The sequence below is a fragment of the Neopelma chrysocephalum genome, unplaced genomic scaffold (assembly GCF_003984885.1).
Source record: "Neopelma chrysocephalum unplaced genomic scaffold, ASM398488v2 Primary Assembly neopelma1_95109, whole genome shotgun sequence".
In the NCBI taxonomy this organism is placed as follows: domain Eukaryota; kingdom Metazoa; phylum Chordata; class Aves; order Passeriformes; family Pipridae; genus Neopelma; species Neopelma chrysocephalum.
The window spans coordinates 235494-249219 of NW_020923804.1; the positions used below are offsets into that span (position 1 = coordinate 235494).

At 42.5% G+C, this 13726-nt stretch overlaps 1 long non-coding RNA gene across 1 annotated transcript; it reads right to left on the reverse strand.

The window, feature by feature from the left end:
• Positions 1-107: 107 nt before the first annotated feature.
• On the reverse strand, positions 108-10235 carry LOC113980744. Its single transcript, XR_003538212.1, has 3 exons — positions 10222-10235; positions 4808-5384; positions 108-4349 (listed from the first exon to the last, which is right to left on the reverse strand). It is a non-coding gene; the product is annotated as an uncharacterized LOC113980744 (long non-coding RNA).
• Between the last annotated feature and the right edge of the window lie 3491 nt (positions 10236-13726).

A 13726-nucleotide genomic window follows, 5' to 3' on the forward strand; every position in this document is an offset into this window, starting at 1 on the left:
TGTGTGGTCTTAACATTTGTGAAGAAAACAGTAAGATGAAGTCAAGTTATTGACTTAAAAGGACCGGGAAGTAGAGTTTAGAATGAAAGACAATGGCTTGAGGAAATAACCAGGCCAGGGGTTGGGTGGAAAAAATGTGTGATGTGTAGAAGATTAAGACTTTCAGGAGGTTTCTTCACTGGGAACACTCACATGGTTACTTTTCACACCTGCAGCCAAGTAAGATCTGCTGTGGACGTCAGTGACACCAGCACTGTCTGTAATACACACTTGGTGGCTCTAAATTACCACATTCTGCCTATTTCACATACAGATGTGTGTCAGAAGCACTATAACAATACAGCAGAATGGCTCAGGAGGTCAAATTAAACACACAGGTCTTCCACTTCCTTGCATGAAAGCAGAAGCAGTTGAAATATATGTTGTTCCCTTTCACAACTACTCACATTTCAAGTCAGTAGAGAAACAAGACCTTACACACCCTTATATACTGGAAATAGTTGTGGGGAACTGCTTTTTAGGGGAGCTATTCGCTGGTCTATACTGAGGAATGGACTCTGTAGGCACTGTGTAGCCATACACACAATTTGGAGTGTTCCCTGTGCTGCTCCAACCTACACTGATGTCCAGATATGATCAGGAAGATGCAGCCACCTCCATGGAACCCCCTTCTCACACTGTTACCCTGGAAGGACATCATGTTTGAGCAAACAGCTATGAATGACTCTGCTTTCTAAAGCTTTAACTTCTTAGAGACTTACAGATCATACCCAGATTTATTTGCTTCTCAAGTCTCAAGTAACCACTGCTCAATTACATTATCTGCTTTGTCAAATGCCCTAAAGATAATCACAACACTTTCTGTGCTTTCAGTAAGATACATTTCTATAACAGAAATACTTTTAGTAATTGTACATAGAAAATGGATTTCTGAAGTAGCATTAAAAAAAAGAAATCTAAATCTACATTAGAGCAAATTACCTTCCACACTAAACAATGTTTTTTCTTTCAGTTTGGCTGGGTTTTGAAGTAGTATGCTGCATTTAAACTTTCTAGCTTTACCTGCTTTGACTTATCCAAGCAGAATTTCTAGTAAGTCCTGTCTTGTAGCTCCAAACTTGTAAATTTAGTTTTCTTACCTCTCTCAAAGACATTTCACTCTGAAAACAACCACAAGTGTTTTCAGTAAATAGAAAGCTATTTGAAGAGAGAAAAGGGGAACTTACAAATAAAATACTGGCTCTAGTATTGTATTTATTACAGCATTATCTTAGTGTCAGAAATTAGGAAAGGACACGGTCTGTTTATTAAAAGAGCGCAATCATGGGAAGGGGAAACATCTGATTATAGCTTCTGAGCTCTTCTGTAACTTGGTACAGAGCACTCTGTGGAGGTGACAGCCACACCTAAATCCATGAGCATCAGAGCAACAGGAGGAGCTGTGCTGTCCCTGAGAGACTCTGCCACTGCAATTTTCCAAACACTACAAACCTAAGAAAAGTTGTCTTCTGAGTTAGTTCAGCTCTGAAAATAGTCATAGCTGAAAAATTACAGTGAAAAAACCCAGTTGTTTTTATGCAACACCACCTTAGTTTTTATGCAGAATACCTCCAGAGCCTAAAACCTTTCTGTTTGATCTAGTCTTTCCTTTCAGGAAGTCCAGTTCCAGTGCTCCAAGGAGACATGCCATTCACAACAGCGTTTTAGAAAGAGAAAACTCTAGAAATGTGTATTTTGCTCTGAATCAATTGCTTGGCTAGCTAACATTTCTAACTGCAAACAGAAAAAGTTCAAACTCCAACCCCACTAGGCACTAATAGAGATAATTTTTGTAAATATTGTTCTATTTAATTAGTCAAGTGCTCATTAAAAATATCTCTTCTCTTATTGCAGTTTGTGAGGATAATGTAACCAGAAAGAACCAGGAATTTTGCTTCCAGTAAAGCAGTAAATGCCTGCTGGAAAAAAGACAGGTCTAACATGTTCCAAGTTCCATTAAGATACCAGACAAAAATAAATAGATAATATGTGAAAATAGGTGTTTATCAGGAAAATATATCTTAATGGTTATATCATTTCAGCCATTTGACTACCTCCAATCAAATGTAGCTAAGCATATATCTCTTTCTTTCTGATGTCATATTCTTTCCCTAAAACAAATGAATTGGCTGCTGTTACATGTAGCATTTTGTTTGACTGCAGCCACATTATCAAGTCAATGTTTCAAACCATAAACATGCATCATAATGCAGTGCCATATATTCTGATAAGGAAATGTGCTTAGAACTGAGGGCAGGCAGCTTTGCATATGCTGATGCACAAAGTTCTCATGTGAAACGGATCTATAAAGGTTAGGCAAAGAGGAGAGCCATATGCCAGCTCCATCAGACCTGGCAAATTACTGCTCCACTTCATAATGTTGGTGGTGGGATGCAGAGCATCACAAACACCTGGGAAGGCAAAGCGAAGTTCAGTTCCACAGTTCAACAGGGAGCTCAGCTGCCTTCATGATAATTTGTGAGTTATATACTGAAAACTGAGGATTTGGGAAGAAGTTGTAGCTATGAGTTTCTCCTCTTTTGCACTGTATTTCTTCTACCCTGCCTCAAAGTGGTGCACCATACTTGAATGAAACTTTTCTGAAAATACCTCTAGATATTAAAAACACTGCTTAAGCAGTAGTTTCAGGCATCAGACTGTGTGAAGATAGTGTAATTCATTGCTTTCACTTTTACATAGAAAAAATATGCATACATGTTTACATGACTCCATGTAAAGTCTCTTTGATGGCAGAACATAGCAACTCTTAGCAGGAGCATCAAGAAGGAAGAAGCTGCAGCACTAATTTGCTAGAAGAGACGTTAAAGCTAAATTTCAGCTTGGATTTTTTATCACAGTAGTATTGGTACTGCAGGTTGTTTTGGAGAGGGATAGAGGAGGAAGGGAGATTTGTTGATTTGCTAATCCGTTTAACAGCTGGGGTACATTTTGCTAAAGAATTATATGTTTCTGCAGTTGCGATAATGGAAAAATAACGCTACTCTTATTATGCAAAAGATAGCCATAACTCTGTAGGGAGCTTAGAACAGTCTAGACAGGTAAGTAATGCTGGCTTTGTAACACAACAGGAAAGTGTGTATGGGGCTCGGTAAATGCAGGATCTGGGGTCTCTAGTGAAAACACCACGGTAAAGATTCCTTTGTGGCTTTGAGCATCAAATTTGGAACTCTTCAAGGAAGGATAATTATAGTACTCTGAATATTTATTTATGTTACCCTTAAAATTAATAGCTGTGGTCTCCTTCAGAGCACCTATAGGATTCAAAGGTTATTCTGAGTCACACTGTGGAGGAGCCTGTCTGTCTCCCAGTGTACATGGCTGCTCAGCTGGGAATCACACTCCTAATTCAGGCACTGAATTTATGTGTCTAAAGTTAGGGAGTGAGAATGTTGCCCTCGTCTCTTCCCCTCTCTTGCTCCCAGACTGGTGCTGAGCCGTGCTGAGCACTCCTGAAGCGTTCAGACAATGGGGCTCTCTAGTCTAGTGGTGGCTACAGAAAATTTACAGGGCTCTCCCGTTTCTGTCCAAGATTGTTCTCTGCAAAGACCACCTGTGATGCCCCAGGCTGGAGGAAAACCAACTCAGAAAACAAAAGGCATTCTTCACTTTAGCAAGTCATCTAAGCATGTACTACAGGTTATGTAAAACCTTAAACTTGTGCTTAAAATTATTTGCTTGCTTAAATCACTCTCCTGTCCTGCTTTAAGCATGCGTATGGGATGAAGTACCTGACTGAGCACTTGGCTGAAAACCAAAGGATTGCTCCTGCGTGGTACTTCTGCACAGAAAAGGGGGATATGATGTCAAAGTTCTGCTCAGTTATTGCAAATATCTACTTGCAATTCTATATTAAGTGCGTGAGTCATGCCTGGATTTGCATACAGTGTGCCACCAAGTTTCATGAGTAGCTTACACTGCAGTGTACTGGGTCTCAACCTGGTATGGTGAATCACGTTCCCTCCAGGGAGTGCATGCAAAACCTTCTTTATCAGGGAAACAACACTTGCAGAGCCCCAGGCAAGCCTCGTGCATTTGGAGACCTTACATGTTCTTACTACACATCAGATGTTCAGACATTTTGAGCCCGTGTAACCTTACTCTTCTTATGAAGTTCAGGGAATAGGTCTCCATTTATAAGAAGCTAGACCTTAGTATATTATAATAATTAATTCAGTTTCATATTATGGGGCTGTACAGATGCATCAGGATTGAAGAACAGTCTGAAGACATGTGCTTTGTCATAAATTTTGAGTAACTCCTCCGTGCTCACTCCAAATGCCCTCATGTACCTCAGAAAAAAAATAAATAAAAGTAATGTGAGTTGGGTATTATTCCGTGGGGTAGAGGAAAGGAAGAGAAAAGAAAAAAAATGACAGATTAGAAACAGACCCAGGCAAGAAAGAGTGCATTTTGTGCTTTTCCATTCTCTTTATTCAAGTAGTTCTCAGTACAGTATCCTGGCTTCAAAGGACAAATTTTAGAGATCTTTCTGCTGCTCATGATGAAGAGTCAGATATGGTTTGCTTTGTGACAGAATTAATTGCTTTCTTGATCTCTCATGTCTCTCTTTCCTATCAGAATTCTAATTATAAAATCCAAAGCCCTGCATTTCCAGCTATTCAAGATTCATCAGCTCTGCAGTTTGTGTTAATGATCTCAGTTCCTTGACTTCACCCCTGTAATTTTATACTAACTGGGAGCCTAAACCATTATCCGTTTTTAGTAACAGTCATAAACATGCACTTACCTTTAGAGATGCTTAGAATTTACTTTTCTCAGAAAAGCTAATGGTAATTATGTCAGCTCAGCTTGTTGCACTGTTCAAAAACCCTACAAACCTATCAGAAGCATGATAGGTGCACACATTCTTGTGAAGGTGGGTTGATGGAAGAATCTGCCTTTGATGAAACTTTTGAAGGAAAAAGAGAAGGAGGGGCCCAACTTCCTTCACCTTTCAATGGCATCTGAGGACCTTTCAATGGCATTGGATTCTTTTCAAAACCCAGTCCATATTGTATCTCTGTAACAAAATATCCCTGCGTGGATTGTCAAGTGTGATTAGGGGATTATGCACTAAACTGAGTGTCATCATCTTCTGTCAGCTCAAAGCTGAGGCCCAGCCTCCAAATGCCTTCTGTTTGCATCTGCAGTGTGTGGAGTCATAGTTTCTGTGTGTGTGTGTGTGTGTGAGTAACAGTGGAAGAGGAAGAGATTTGATTTACTGCACTGCATGCAGCATTGCACCTCATGTCTAGATCACCCTGGCTCCGTGCAGGGCCTGATCATTGCCTCCTCTTCTGAGTCACACCAGTGGAGCTGATCTGCTTAGGCTCTTCTATTTCATCCATCAGTACTGCTGTCACTCAGAAATAACCAGTGAACAACCTCATAGGAATTATACATGTAAAAAGAATGAGCTTTTTGCTACATGGAGGCATCCTCTTTGCCCTCAACTCTCAGTGAATGGTTGAAGGCATGTTTCCTTTAAAGACTACCCCTGTGGAAGTGATCACACGATGTACAAGAACTTAGCAAAAGCGTTTCTTTTTCCCTAACCTGGGAAAGCTGAAATAACCTGTGAAACACTGAGTAATTCTTGCAGTATTGGCAGAAGCAGGGTGGTATTTTATTCTTCCCAGCCTAAAGTGTCCTGCCAAAATGCCCAAACAAGAAGTGATTTCTCCCTGCTGATCTCCACCCTACCTACAGTCAGCAAAGATTTCATGGCTGCTCAGAAGTGTTTTCTGGTATGGCTTGTGCAGGTGCACTTATTGTCAATGAAACAGTGATGCTGTCAATGTAGCTCATTAATTCTCCAACATAAATTATATCAGAAAAGCACTTGTTTTCCTGGTATACATTTTCACCAAAACGTTCTAGCAATCCAAATATTTCTTACCTCTTTTACATTTAAGTAGACACATTGTGTTTTGTATCCCTGTGCATTTTTGTTGCAGTGAAATTAATGACAAAACACAGTGTCTCATGCATTTAATTCTCATTACCATCACTAGGATCTGCACAATATTTGTAAGCCTTGCAGGTCCTGTATCATGTGGGAATATACTGGTTCTCCCATAGGTACCAAAGAAGACTCCAGACCGTAACCAACCTGGACAAAAAAGACATCCTCAGGACTAGAAAGCTGTAAATCAGCCAATAGCTGTGAGATGTGAAACAGAACTAACCAGACTGAAGGTCGTGGTCATTATCCTCTAGAATTACACATAATATACACATGGGTGTATCTCTATATAAATCAGTGTAAACCTTACAGAGGTAAGCATCACTAACTCCTCCTTTGGGTAGCATTAGTTTTCCTGCAATGACTATGCTTCACACTTGTTTGTAGACAGCTTGAGAATAGGGTGCCACAGCCCCCTTGTTCCAGCACATCTCCTGGTTTTCAGTTTTTTCCCAGCCCACAAGTGGCCAGGATAAAGATCATAGAATCATAGAATATAGTGAGTTGGAAGGGATTATCAAGACTAATTCTTGGCCTTGCACAGGACCCCCCAAGAGTCACACCATGTGCCTGAGAGTGTTGTCCAAATGAATGAAACACCTCTGTCTTGTCTCTGTCCCTGTTTGTGAGGTGACCATCTTCATCCTGTAATGGGCTGATGTTATTTCTACATTGCCTTTTGCCATTAATATATTTGAAAATCTCTTTTTAGATGAACATCAGCACTTCAGCTCACCGGAAAAGTAACATAGGAGGAGTAAGATCACCTTTTGTTTACCCTGGAGGAGGGAAGGCTGAGTCATGTTCAGATACATCTCATGTTTAATGGCTTGCTGTGCCATCTATGTGACTGCTGCTCAAAAGCCTTTCGATCCAGGGTTATTCTTGGCACACCCTAAGTACTACTGCTGACAAATAGGTTGCTTGGAAGCCCCTCAGCCAGATTAAAATGTTATTTATGACATTTTTAGATTCAGGTAATATATGATTCCACATATGCTTTTCTCTGTTTGATAGTACTCTGGCTTTATCCTGATAAACATAGCCTGAGCAAGATGAAGCTGTGCTGGTAGATGGGATGTGTGGGACAGTTCTTCCTCTGAGCAGACTGGAGAATGAAGAAAGAAGAAGGGTGAAGGTGGGGTATGGGTGTAAGACAACAAAGGGGTGTTTGTCAGAGATTTCTCTGTGCATATAGATCCAGCCAGTCCAGTGATTACCACTCATTGTCACTGTCCAGTTACCCAACAGCTGTTCTTACAATTTGGAGTGGCAAAGACCACACCTGTGGTTATGGCATTTGTGTTTGGTCCTCTTGCCATTACTTAAGCATAAGTAGGAAATATGGAGGAGACGGAAACATGGTCAGGCCACTTGGAATGAATATAAAGAGGTTGTTAGAGTGAATAGAAATGAGACAAGGAAGGCCAAGGCATGACTTGAATTAAATCTGACCAAGGATGTTGAGAACTGTCTGAAATTCAACAAGGGTCTGAAATTCAACAGGGTCCTGCGTGTGGGGAGGAATAACTCAGGGCACAGGACAGACTGGGGGCCAACCTTCTGGAAAGCAGGTTTGTGGAGAAGGACCTGGATGTCCTGGTGGACAACAAGCTGTCCCTGAGCCAGCAGTGTGTCCTGGGGGCAAAGAAGGCCAGTGGAATTCAGGGGTGAATTAGGGAGAGCATTGCCAGCAGGTCAGAGAGGGGATCCTACCCCTCTACTCAGCCCTGGTAAGGCACATCTGGAGTGCTGTGTCCGGTTCTGGGCTCCTCAGGACAGACATGGAGCTCCTGGAGCAGACCCAGAAAAGGGTAACAAAGATAATTAATGGACTGGAGCATCTCTCTTATGAGAAAAGGCTGAGGGAGCTGGGCCTCTTCAGCTTCAAGAAAAGATGACTGAGAGAGGACCTCATCAATGTACAAAAGTATCTAAAGGGAGGGCATCGAAGGATGAACCAGAATCTTTTTGGTGGTGCCGAGCAACAGAACAAGAGGCAACAGGCAGAAAGAGATGCACAGGAAGTTCAACCTGAACATGAGGAAGAACTTCTTTTCTGTCAGGGTGAGGAGCACTGAACAGATTGCCCAAAGAGGATGTGGAATATCCCTCACTGTAGATATTCTAGAACTCTCTGGACACAATCCTGTACCATGTGCTCTGAGGTGACCCTACTGGAGCACAGAGGTTGGACAAGATAACCCACTGTGGTCCCTTTCAACCTGACACATTCTGTGATTCTGTGAATGACTTGCTTTCTTCTGCTGTGAACAGAAAGGCTACAAGCTTTGCTGGGAGCTTTCAGCTTTCAGAGCTTCTGCTCCTAGGATGCTGCTCAGCAACTTCCTTGACAGAGCTCTGCTTTCTGCTCAGGCCAGGTAGAGAAACCCACATCCCACTGCTGTCCAGACACAGAATAATCTTCACTTCCTTTGCTAGTCCTTTGAAAGGGAAGGATCTGCAGTTTTGAACAGACAGGTCCCTCCCCTGGTAGGTCTGCCTGAGTCTCTTCTTTCTATCCAGAGATTTTCCAAAAAATGACATGTGAGAACAGCTACAGTTTTCTGATGACCTTCTTACTAATACTGTGCAGCACCCACTGTGGTTAGAGGGATTCCAGGATGTCTAGCAGAGAGAGCAAACTGAGGAAAAAGAATATGATAGCATGGAGGATTTATCCTTGACCATATTATGTGGAGGAATAAGTATTTTTTACTACCTGTTTTTTCCTGTGAACTTGAATGGATTACTCCTTGTGGGCTTTAATTTCCATCATATATGTGTCCACTGAGATAAAAAAAAAGTCTGGTGATCTTTTTGTCATCTTTTCTGCCTTTTTAAGAATTTAGAAAGTTTTGTTGCAGCTGCATGGACATGTGAGGTGCTGGGAGAGACACTTCCTTCATGCTGCTGTATCGCTGAAGATCAAAACAAGGTAAGTAGAGGTGGGCATGCTGGAAATAAATTTGTGGTACAATCTGAATTATCTGACAGTGCTGTCAGGAAGAAGATATTGAAGTCCAGGAATATTTTTTAAAGTTTTTAAGAATGGAGTGATGCTAATAAAATGGGAAAGGAACACTCAATTCCTACTGCAGCTCAAATCAAAATGTCCATGAGGTTTTGGATCCCCTAATGCCCCTCCTTTTACTGCTGGTTAAAGCCCTGCTGCTGTGCTAGCCATGTGACAACATGTGCAATGGGTAAGAGGGATGCCATCATCTGCAATAGGTATGGTCTGACCCTTCAAGAGGTGGTGGAAGGAAAGCTGAAGGACAGCATCAGTGTTGTGGCAGCCATTTTCCAGGGGATTCAGCATATGCTGGCTAAAGAAAAGATGCCTATCCGGTGTGGTGGGGGACTGCAGTCTGCCTCCAAGACTTCTAAAGGTATTTGCTATGCCTCTTGTATTATTTGAGCTGTATTGTAAGAGTCTGTCATGACCTTTAACTGCTTAGAAATAAGGCTTCTGACATCTCTGAGCTCAGAAAGGAAAAGCAACAGCATGGAAACAATATTTCTAATGCAACTCAAATAATACAAGGCTGATTTTTTTTTTTTTTTTCAGGCAGCTATTAATGTTGCATCACTGTAGTCTTGCTACAAGGACTGGTTTGATGAAAATAATCAAGAAATCCAGGAATTGTTGAGGAAGAAGAGAACCGCCCACCAAGCACACCTTGCACTGCCATCCTGTCACGCTAGAAAAACAGCCTTTCGTCTTGCTTGCAGCAAGCTCCAACAGAAACTCCGTGACATCCAGAACAAATGGTGGACCGATCTAGCCGCAAAAACTCAACTATGTGCAGATACAGGGGATCACAAAGGATTCTATGAGGCCCTGAAAACAGCATACGGGCCTACATACCAAGTCCAAAGCCCACTACTCAGTGCAGATGGTCAAACGCTTCTGACAGATCAAACCTCCATTCTGAATAGATGGTCTGAACACTTTCAGACTCTTTTCAGTACCAACCGTGTAGTACAAGACTCAGCAATTCAGTCCATCACACAACAACCGGTGAAATACGAATTGGATACTGCCCCCACTCTAGGAGAAACCCCTAAGGCCATACAGCAGGTGAAAATCGGCAAGGCAGCTGGGGTTGATGGAATCCCACCTGAAGTCTGGAAACATGGGGGCCTTGCACTCCATGCTAAATTTCATGAGCTTGTGGTGCGCTGTTGGGAACTAGGCGAACTACCATCAGACCTTCTTGATGCAGTCATCATCACTTTGTATAAGAAGAAAGGTACTAAATCGGACTGCTCAAATTACCGTGGTATTACTCTGCTCTCCATTGCTGGCAAAATCTTGGCAAGAATACTCCTGAACAGACTAATACCCGCTATAGCAGAAGAAATTCTACCTGAAAGTCAGCGTGGCTTCAGAGCCAACAGGAGCACCACAGACATGATATTTGTTCTCAGACAACTGCAAGAGAAGTGTAGGGAACAGAACAAAGGTCTCTATGTAACCTTTGTCGACCTCACCAAGGCTTTCGATACTGTGAGCAGAAAAGGTCTTTGGCAGATTTTGGAACGTTTAGGTTGTCCCCCCAAGTTCCTTAAAATGATCATCTCACTTCATGAGGACCAGCACGGCCAAGTCAGATATGGCAACACGCTTTCTGAGCCCTTTCTAATAAAGAATGGTGTGAAGCAAGGCTGCGTTCTCGCTCCTACCCTATTCACAGTCTTTTTCAGTATGATGCTCCAAAGGGCCTCGGCAGACCTCGATGATCAGGACGGTATCTACATTCGATACCGTACTGATGGAAGCCTATTCAACCTAAGGCGACTGAAGGCCCATACTAAGACCCTAAACCATCTTGTCCGGGAGCTGCTCTATGCTGATGACGCCGCCCTTGTTGCCCACACAGAAGCAGCTCTGCAGCATTTAACATCCTGCTTTGCAGAGGCTGCTGAGCTCTTTGGGCTGGAAGTCAGCTTAAAGAAGACAGAAGTTCTCCATCAGCCTGCACCTCAGGAAGTCCCCCACCGTCCCCACATCACCATCGGCCAGTCAGAACTCAATTCAGTCCAACAGTTTAATTACCTAGGCAGCCTCATCTCCTCAGATGGTAAGATTGATGGGGAGATAGACAATAGGTTAGCGAAGGCATACAGTGCTTTTGGAAAACTCCATAAACGAGTATGGCGTAATAAACACTTGAAGAAAAGCACCAAGATCAGTGTTTACAGAGCCATAGTGCTGTCTACTCTTTTATATGGTTCCGAATCATGGGTCATCTACCGCCACCACCTGCGTCTCCTAGAACGCTTCCATCAACGCTGCCTCCGTACAATCCTTAACATCCATTGGTCAGACTATGTGACCAATACATCTGTTCTCGAACAGGCAGCAATTACGAGTATTGAGGCCATGTTACTGAGAACGCAACTGCGTTGGGCAGGGCACGTCTCTAGGATGAAGGACCACCGCCTCCCTAAGATCCTGCTCTATGGTGAACTTGCCACTGGCTGCCGCAAGAGAGGAGCTCCAAAGAAAAGATACAAGGACTCCCTGAAGCAACAACTCAGCCTCGGGCATATTGATCACCATAACTGGTCCACTCTGGCCTCTAATCGGGAGGCCTGGAGACAGACCATTTATAACGCTGCTGATGCTTTTGAGAAAGCACGCAGGATCACTCTTGAGGAGAAAAGACAACGCAGAAAGAATCGAACCTTGCAGAATATACCATCTAAGGAGTCTTTCTGCTGTGTCTTTTGCAACCGGACTTGCCTTTCTCGTATTGGCCTTTTTAGCCACCAACGCGCTTGCATGAAAAATGGGTAGAGCCCTTCCCAAATCTTCGTTCGCGAAGCCTAGCCATGACATGACTGTAGTCTTGCTAATTATGTAAGATTTTGTAAGTTTTCTTAGAATTTACTCAGATTGCTCTTATATTCTGAATTGTGGGAATTTCCATAAACACTATGGCCCAAATACTTTGGAAAGGATCCCATCTTCCTTGCTTGAGAGACAAAGCTGTGGTTTCAGTGTTCTCAGCTGCCCTTTGCTTTCCTACGCCCCCTCCAATGCAGGTGATGGATGTGCCTTCCTGCCGCTTTTCCTAAGCCATGTCTTTGCCAAGCTGTGCTACTGCAGCACAGCTCCAGCACTTCCGGGCTTTTCCTGGAGACTGAGCCACCCAGGTCCTTTCCCACCACTTTTATTGCTCTTTTCTGCATTCTGTCAGCAGCAGAGATGTACAGGACAGAGCAGCTGAGCACAGGTGTGCTCTCCGGTGTAGTGCCAAGACCCAGAGGTGGTGAAGTGCCCTGCTTAGGCTGGAGCACCTTCTCAGCACAACCCAGCACATAACTTGTCTGCTCTCCTGATGAAATTGCTTTCCATGTCACCACTTCCTAGGTCTCCTCTTGCTGAATTGATGTTTCTTCTGGTTGCAATTTCCTCAGGTTTCTTTTTATTAAACTTTGCTTTTCACCCATGTGCTTTGTGTCTTTTGTTGTTCTCTACCCTTGATCCTGGTGCCTGTTGCTTTGCATTAAATTGCATCTCTCACCAGTCCTAACTAATCCTCCCAAGTATCAAATCTCATTACACTCTGCTTGTTTCTTCTTCTGAATCATTAATGAGGATGTTAAAGAGAACACCTCCTGACACCTATCCCTGTGCCATCGTATCATACAAACACTCCTCAGTTTGCTATATTGTCACCTATCATTTTGGTCCAGTCCTTCAGCCAACTTTGAAATGAGAGTGTTCCTTCCAAGCCTGATTTACATTAATTTATCAGAGAGACATTCCATTACTGTGTCAAGTATTTCACTGCAGTCCAAATCTGGTTGGTTTTGCTCTCTTGCAACTTTGTCCTCCAGTGCTTTTTTGGTTTGGATTCTTTCAGAATGAGAATGCCAGTAATATCATCAGGCAACACTTGTTGCTTGCTGCTCTGGAGGTTTTGGCCAGCTCTGTAATCTGTCTTGCACTTCTGTGCTAAGACCCAGCCAATCTTTCCAGCGACAAAGCTCATCTGGTACAATTATCAGGTACAGAGTATTGTTTCTTAAGCATAAACTACTTCCCAAGGGTCGGTGTCTCCATCAGCAGAGTCTGTATTTGTGGATAGACATCTGTATCAGTGGTACCAGATTTAGTGTTGCATCCAGACTCATCATATTTTTGGTGATAGCTGTCCCTGCTGAATGATGCAGAGCTTTTTTTAACTGGGCATCATTTTTGCTCTGGTAGGCATTAATAAATAACAAGGGTTTTGAAGTGGAAAGAGAATTGAATAATGTTTGGTTTGTGTTCTGGTGTGAGAAAATGTGATATGTTTTTCACAGTCAGCAAGGCAGGTCTTATTCTCCTAGTTAGCAAGAAGACCATGTATAATTAAAACACTGAGAGGTACCTTCCTATTTAGCATGCTGACATACCATGCAGGGCACTCAGGCTGCCTTGAAATTCACTAAGCTTGTTAAAACAAAAACACTGTACCCAAATAATTTGACAATTACCGGTACTGAGAACATCCTTCATTTTACCAACGGAAAATTACACCTTTTATCAAGAAGGTAATTTTGATAAACTCAACACTTCAGGGTAAGAATTTATCAATCAAATAAAGGTTGATTATCACTACTTGATAAAAGCTTCAAATAATCAATGATAAAGTATCACTAGTATGAAAATCTCTTGTTCTTTCTATTTACCAAATCACCTTA